This window comes from Sapajus apella, unplaced genomic scaffold (assembly GCF_009761245.1).
Source record: "Sapajus apella isolate SASKATOON/1434 unplaced genomic scaffold, GSC_monkey_1.0 scaffold167, whole genome shotgun sequence".
Taxonomy (NCBI): domain Eukaryota; kingdom Metazoa; phylum Chordata; class Mammalia; order Primates; family Cebidae; genus Sapajus; species Sapajus apella.
Window position 1 is genome coordinate 1,195,779 of NW_022437107.1, and position 8,136 is coordinate 1,203,914.

Consider the following 8,136-nt stretch of genomic DNA (forward strand, 5'->3'; position numbering starts at 1 on the left):
CAGCTCTAGCTCTTGTTCATATGAACTCAAATCTTCCCAGACTCTGAATTACTAGAAATTCTTCCTATCTTGCCACTGACCAGCTGAGGGTGTCTGTATTTTCTGCTGCTCCAAACCTGATGCCTGGGTCTCCTGGGATGAAATGACATCTGGGGATGCTGTTATCCTGCTGCATCTCTGCTCTGGCTTCTAGGTCTCACCCCATTTTCTGGTGATCTCCAATCCACATGCCGTTCAGTTAGGACCTGACGTTCTTATAGCTCCCACTCGAGGAGTCGCTAGATTGTTTTTTTTTTGTTTTTTTTTTTTTGAGACAGAGTTTCGCTCTTGTTACCCAGGCTGGAGTGCAATGGCGCTATCTCGGCTCACCGCAACCTCCGCCTCCTGGGTTCAGGCAATTCTCCTGCCTCAGCCTCCTGAGTAGCTGGCATTACAGGCACGCGCCACCATGCCCAGCTAATTTTTTGTATTTTTAGTAGAGACGGGGTTTCACCGTGTTAACCAGGATGGTCTAGATCTCTTGACCTCGTGATCCACCCGCCTCGGCCTCCCAAAGTACTGGGATTACAGACGTGAGCCAAGGCGCCCGGCTCTAGATTGTTAACCTTCTGCTTCAGGAAACGCTCTCCTCCTGAATAACTCCTCAATGGTGGAAGAAATCACATTTTCTCCAGTCCCTACACCTCTGCCTGCTCATGAAATGCTGCATTCCTGGGGTGACTAGGTAGCTCCCGTTCTACTGTCTACACCTCACTCACCCTTCCCTAAGGGCGTGGGAGATTTGTCTGGTGGGCCAGTGCGTAGGCCCTTCTCTGCACTCTTCTTTGGAGCCCTTGCCCACAAGGTTCACTTGTGTCCATGCACACTTGTGCCTCTGTCACCAGCCCCTTCAGGGCCTGACTTAAAAGGTACCTTCTCGGTGAGCTCTTCCCTGGTTACCTTACTGGAAACTCTGTTCTACCTTCAACACTGACCACACCTTATTCCTCTTCACTGCTTTAATTTCCTCTTCAGCTCACATTACTATTAAAAATATGTATGTATACATACACATACACTCACAAACACTTTTTAATAGCGATAACTTAGTTATCTTTTTGTTTGACTCCTCCAATCATGTTCTGATGAATGTTTTACCACTGACTGTTCACAGAGGGTGGGGTGGGGACGATGGGTAGTGCTTGCCAGTGGTGTAAACATTCCCACCAGGGCTAATTTGCAAGAATGGCTATGTTCAAAAATCGGCTTGCAAAATTCCTGAGAATTTCACAATTTGGTCTTGCAAACCCATTTAAGCCAGTTCTAAGATACCACGGGCTGTCCCCACAGTGAGACATTCCATGAGGGTGTCCCATGAGGGTGGAGGTTTCTGCATGCTTTGTTAACTCCTATAACTTCAACCCTCTACATAGTTTTTGGTCCATAGTAGAAGTTTCATAATTAGCTGTTAGATGAAAGAATGAGTATAAACACATACTTTATAATTGGGATGATTATATATAAAGAACGATGCATTCTGTTATTTTCACTTATGCTCATAATGAGAACTTTGCCCATGCAGTTACATCTTATTCTAGAATATTTAAATGATGCTTCAATGATTAACCTTGGGGTACACTTTGTTGCACTGCTATTTTATATTTAGGTAAATTTCATCTCATTAAAAATAACACTATTATACATATCTTTGAACATAAATATTTAGTCACATTAACTAGGTCAGACATGGTGGCATATTACTTGTGGTTAATAAAATTATACTAAAAGAAGTCTGAGAAATAAATTTGAGAAGATTTTGATAATATTCTGAAATTAAAATGACATATGAATGTTTGACCAAATACAACTGATATTAGAATTTTAAGAAACTAAGCTAATTAGTTTTTTAATTTTTAAGAAATTTGGTATATACCATAAAACAGATAAGTAACCCAGAAAATTGACTTTCTATAGATACAAATGTAATATGTAAAACAATACTATGCAGGATAGACATTAAAAATATGTTGGGGTAATTTGTAGCAATATGAAAAAATTAACTTAGATTCATGCTTAGTATTATATTGTAAAACAAAGCCAAAGTAGATAAAATAATTTTTAAAAAAACCCTAAAATTGCTAAAGTTAGAAAATACATTTAATACAAAGACTATGGAAATGAGAATTTTTCAAGGATTAAAGCAATAGAAAAAAATAAATAAGTTCAACAAACTTAAAAATATAATAAAAATTTAAAATTATATTCTACAAGCACTAACAGAGTTAAAATTGAAATAAAAATTGTGACAACTGTGACAGGTATAGTTTTGTTAAAATCTTATCCCAAACTACAAAATTCTATGAGGTCAGAAATGGACAAGAGGTTAAATAATATAACAATAAGTTTTATTTTAAGTAAAGTATAAATGATAAACACACATTAGGAAAAATAAAAATAAAGCAGTACAAAGTAGAATTTTATAAGCATAGCTCGTATGCTTAGTTCAAGTCTCTTTTCATTTATCACACCACCTGGATTGATTCCATTTTAATTCTGCCATGCCTTCACTGAGTTATTCATTGATTCAAATGTGGATCTCAATTTGTCCATTCCAAATTCAGTCATGGAGGCTCCAAAGGAAGTATCAGAAGCTTGCCAAGGTAACCAACAGATCCTAAAGCTGATGTGTGATTGTATTGTCCTGAGAAATATTAGAATAACATTCTTTTGTTCTTCCTCAAGAGAAGTAAAACCTCAAAGACTCAGTAAGCCAGAAGCAAATATATTTCAGATCCAAGTGAATTGCCTTGAGATTCCTTCACATTTGGCCCCTATGTGAAGCTTAAACACAGAGATAAGTGCATTCGTGTGCACTGGATTCCACTGGTGAAATTTTGTTATGAAAACAAGGATCATTATGAGAGTATCCAGCTTCAGAGGGTGCTGTGCGTCACTAAATCATGGATTGCCAGGTGGTAGAAGAGATGGCAATTTTTGTCTGATCTGAACCTGCAGAGGCCCCATCTCCACACAAACCAGGTGGGCACTGATGGTATTTGTTAGTGTTTTGTTTCCATGTCACTGATATAGACTTCAGAAAGTTATGGCTGCAAGGATTCTGAATGCCAGCCTGGGAGGCTCAAAGGACTCAGGGAGAAAACAAGCACCAATAGTTATTTTAAGAGTAATGACAATGATTATGACAAATAGCTGGCTACGATTTTTGAGAGATGAGAACATGAGGTGAACTTTGTGTTCTCTCTGGTTTCTGCATGGAGTCACTTTTCACACTGTGACATGAGGAAGTAGAGCTCTGTAAAGAGCTGCAGTCTCACTCATCAGTAAAGCTGGATGTTCGGGGCAATGAGGGTGTGGGGCACTTAGCCACTATCATGGAGCTACTTAGAAAAGGGAACCAGTAGCCATTCCACAACGTACACATCTTTCAAAACACCGTGACATATACCATAACATATATAACTTTTCAATAATTAAAAAAATTAAAACTGAAAACTATGGGGAATCAGTTAAAAAAAAAAAAGTAAAGGGGCACCAAAAATATTTGGGATCTCTTGAGTCTTTGGCTGAGCACTGTACTTCATGTGCACAAGGCAGGACTGAGAGCTGCAGCTACTGGGGCTCTGAGTCAGAAGGTGGCTTCTGAGGTCATAGAGTTCTGAGAGATGCTGGAGTTCTAACCAGCAAGATCAGAATGAGCTCACTGAATGAGATGCCAAATGGGCAATGCCTCAGAGTAGGGCTCTGTTAACCCTGGACTAAGGGCTACTCTAGATGTGCCTTAACAAAGCTGAGATCATTCCTTGTCAGACTGATGCTTATCCACCAGTAAATAAACTGCCTGTTACAGCAAAAATTGATACCTTTTGAAGGAAGAAAACAAAATTCATTTCTCAACAATGTAACTAACATATGATTGAAAATGGAATGTAACCAGGCTGCTCCTTCTCCCCCTTTCTCTCGTGGAGGCTGAGAGACTGGCCTTACACAACATGGCTGCCTGGCGGGTCTGCTGTCCTAGAGTGGACGGAAGCAAGTGACTCTGTAGGCAACTTCTGACTTGGACTCTGAAGCTCACTACAGAAAGATCTAGAAGAGGTAAAGGTGTTACTGGAAAACGCTACTAGGAAAAGAATATATGATGCCCTTAGAGCTGAAAAATCCAAGATTGAGACAGAAATCAAGAACAAGATGCAACAGAAATCACAGAAGAAAGCAGAACTTCTCGACAATGAAAAGCCAGCTGCTGTGGTTGCTCCCGTTACAACAGGCTATACAGTGAAAATTAGTAATTATGGATGGGATCAGTCAGATAAGTTTGTGAAAATCTACATTACCTTAACTGGAATTCATCAAATTCCCACTGAGAATGTGCGGGTGCATTTCACAGAGAGGTCATTTGATCTTTTGGTAAGGAATCTAAATGGGAAGAGTTACTCCATGATTGTGAACAATCTCTTGAAACCCATCTCTGTGGAAGGCAGTTCCGAAAAGTCAAGACTGATACAGTTCTTATCTTATGTAGAAAGAAAGTGGGAAACACAAGGCGACTCAGGTTGAAAAAAGAGTGCAAAGAAAAAGAGAAGCTCTCCTATAACACTGAAACAGATCCTAGTGAGGGATTGATGAATGTTCTAAAGAAAATTTGTGACGATGGAGATGATGATATGAAGCGAACCATTAATAAAGCCTGGGTAGAATCGAGAGAGAAGCAAGCCAAAGGAGATACAAAATTTTGAGACTTTAAAGTCCTTTTTGGGAACTGTGATGTGATGCGGAAATACTGATGTTTCCAATAAGGGAATATTGGTGAGCTGCATATATAAATTTGACAGATAGCTATTTACATAGCCTTCTAAGTAAAGGCAGTAAATTCTCCATTTCCTGCTGGAGGATTTATTTAAATAAAATATGCTTATTAAACACACACACACACACACTAAAATAACATATGAATGAAAATTACTAGGCATGAGAAGAAGTAGGAAAAGTCAATATAAACAGACTCAAATGAGACAAATTTTTCAATTAGCAGGCATGGACTTTAAAACAGCTAATATAAATGTACTGAAAGATTTCAATGAAAAAGTAAGCAGAATAGTTGAGCAGAAGGGGAACAGGATCAGAGACATGGAAACCAGAAAGTAAACAAAATACATATTCTAAGACTAAAACATTATTATATTTGAAGTGAAAAGTTCAATAGATAGACTTAAGACAAGGCTATATACATTAAAAAAGAAAACATCAGTGGCCTGGAAGAAAACTCCCTAAACTAAAAAAACAAAGAGAATAACTTTTTAAAAAAGAACAGAGCCTCCTTATTGAGAAGTCAACAAGCACTAGTGTTGTGAAGGGAGCATGGTCTTGGAGTTGTTAAGGCCAGGACATGAAACATGAATTTACCTATGCCTCAATACATCATTTAACTTCCGTGGCCTGATTTTTTAGGTGGAGATATTGTGGGGTGGGGATGAGAAGGCATATATTGCATAAAAAGTGAGGTAACTCTGGAGGCTGGGATGAGAGGATTGCTTGAGTGCAGGAGTTCAAGGCTTCAGAAAGCTATGACTGCGTCACTGCACTCTAGCCCGGGAAACAGAGTGAGACTCTCTCTCAAAACAAAAACCAAAAAGCAAACAAACAAAGAAGTGAGGTCATAAAATATAGAGAGATAAAAGGACTAGCCCAAGATCACAGAAACAGTAAAATTCAGAATGGGAAATCAAATGTTTATCTTCTGATGCTCAGTCTAACACATAAGAGCTGAAGTGAATGTGTGTGAAAGGGTACTTTTTCTGGCAGTTCCCAGCCTCAGTTCCCCTTGGCTCAGAAACACAGGCCAATCTGCGGTGTTATCAGTCTGCCCGGGCACAACCTCCGCAGAGTCAAGGTTCCCAGATCCCACAAGGCAGCATCCTCACCCTACTCCGGTGCTGAAGCTGGGATACTAAGCAGAGTGTCAGTAGAAACCCCGAGAAAAAGCTGAAATCTCCTGCTTTTCCTGATGGGCGAAGGTGGAAAGGCATTACTTGTCAGATTCCAGCTTCACCTGGAAAGACCTGGGCAGGGCTGGCTACATCAGTGTCTGCTGCCTGCAGTGAGACCAAAGGAGTAGCCCGTAGTGCCCATTCATTCAGTCAGCAAACATTCACTGAACGTCAGTTCTGTGCCAAGTGCTGCCGGGGGCTTTAGAAGAGTAGCAGTGGATAGGACAGACCCCGTTCTTCTTCTTGTGGGTTCACTGCATTGTGACTTGGTGACCCTTCCAATGATGTGGGTGCAGGGACAAGAATTCCAGACCTATTAAGCAAACCTGCTTCCCAGTATTTCTTCCTTTCTCCTGTCAGACCCCTAAAGATAAGGGGAAAAGCTGAAATACTAGGCATCAGTTTAGGGGTGCAGAGAAGTTTCAGTGACAGCTTTGGGGATTTGGAGGACCCTATTTGGAGGTGATATCTTCAATCCCCACCCTGTCCCGCTTTGGTCCCAGCAGGGCTCAGTCCCACATGGACACTTGTGGACACATTTTTCCTGTGCCTTGTCCATCTCCCTACCCAGTCCTCAGGGAGTTCACTGTTGACATGTTCTTTCCATGACTCAGAGCAGTTATTCACCTTGTTGATCAGGTGAGGGCACTGGGTCAAACAATAGGACCAAGGTGCCAGTGACGTATCTTGTGAGAGACAGGCACAGGTGGGGACCTGGGCCAAGGCTCCTGCCTCTCAGGCTCTTGCCCTCCAGAGCATCCCAGGGCTTCTCTCTTCGGCTTTCCCTGCCCGGGCCCAGGATCTGCTCTGCAGAGGGGAGCAAAGCTCTCTGGGGCTGATGTGGCAAATCTTCTGACAAAAACCTGGCTTTTAGTTTGGCCTTCCTGCTTGGATCTTGTTTGAGCCCTGATTCTGGGTGAAAGAAACAGGGGAGCCTGCGTCTATCTTGCTGGCTGCTCGAGGCTGGGCACACCCTTTGCAGGGCCTGGGTGGTGGGCTCCCATCATCCTGCTCTCATCCAGGGAGCTGAGCACATTTTCAGGCCCAGTGTATGCTGGGCCGGCTGCCAGGCACTCGCTCCACACAGGGCTGTGCCACATCCCCACTTTCCTGGAATTCAGGGAGTAAGAATAAAGCCGACTCCTTATTCATTCCACAATTATTTCTAGTTTCATTTTTCAGGCAGCCCCTATGACATTGTTTTCCCAGGAACTCTGAAGCAGTGAAACCATGAAACATTCAAACACTATACATGGACTGTTTATCAAGAAAACAATCACAGAAAAAAATTCCACAAATTTGCCTAGTGAGAATTTCGGTGTGGGGAGGAGGAGATGGGAATGGCCAAGGGGAAGGTCAGGTTTCCCCTGAAATGCTGACCAGCAGGACAGGCCTGGGGAAGCATCCGTAAGTACACACACAGGCACACAGAGACGCTGGGCATGCTCTCCTGTCTTGGTAAGACTCTTCCAACAACTAGAAACGCTCATATTTCCTTTTAGATAATTTATGAAGTACTTTTAAACACACCCACTCCCTTGGGGGGAAGATTGTTCAAGCAAAAACCTAACTTTTGTTGATGGATTGTTGGCTATTAAGGGATATTAGTTCAGCATGATTTGATTTGGGAGTTTGATTGAGGGGAGCAAGGGAGGCCCAGCTTGTTCAGTAGACAAAGCCTCAGGCTAAGAGAGCCTGGGCTGCGATCCTCCTCCCCATCCCTCCCTGGGCACAGGCCGGCGGGTCCTCCCTGCCTCACTTTTCCCTCTGGTGTTTGCTCCTGTCATCCTCTTACTCAAAGCTTAAACAAGGGGGACAGCAGGGCCCTGGGTCTTAGAGGCCTGGGCACTAGTTGCCTGTCCCCTGGGGATATCTCAAAGAGGAGCCGGGTACTACGTCGGGTCAGGCCGTTGCACCAGAGCTTGCTGCCTTGGTGTTTAAACGCTGTGACTCTCAGAGTTCCGGGGCTGGAAAGGCCACTTGAGGCCCAGAGGGGGCTGCGGTTGGATGGACTTTCCTCTACCTGCTTGTCCATCTGTCTGTCTGTACTCAGCGATGCTGCCCTTGGTCAACTGCTCAGCAAGAGCAGCAGAGTAAGGGTGAGTTTTTGCCACCTCAGCTAGCAGAAATCTAAAGACTCCCCAATAAA

The 8,136-nt window shown here is 42.6% G+C and overlaps 1 pseudogene across 1 annotated transcript; it reads left to right on the top strand.

Annotated features, from left to right (window-relative positions):
- Nucleotides 1-4,079: 4,079 nt before the first annotated feature.
- LOC116542347 lies at nucleotides 4,080-4,923 on the top strand (annotated as a pseudogene). Its single transcript, XR_004265179.1, has one exon. The product of XR_004265179.1 is annotated as a calcyclin-binding protein pseudogene (transcript).
- The last annotated feature ends 3,213 nt before the right edge of the window (nucleotides 4,924-8,136 follow it).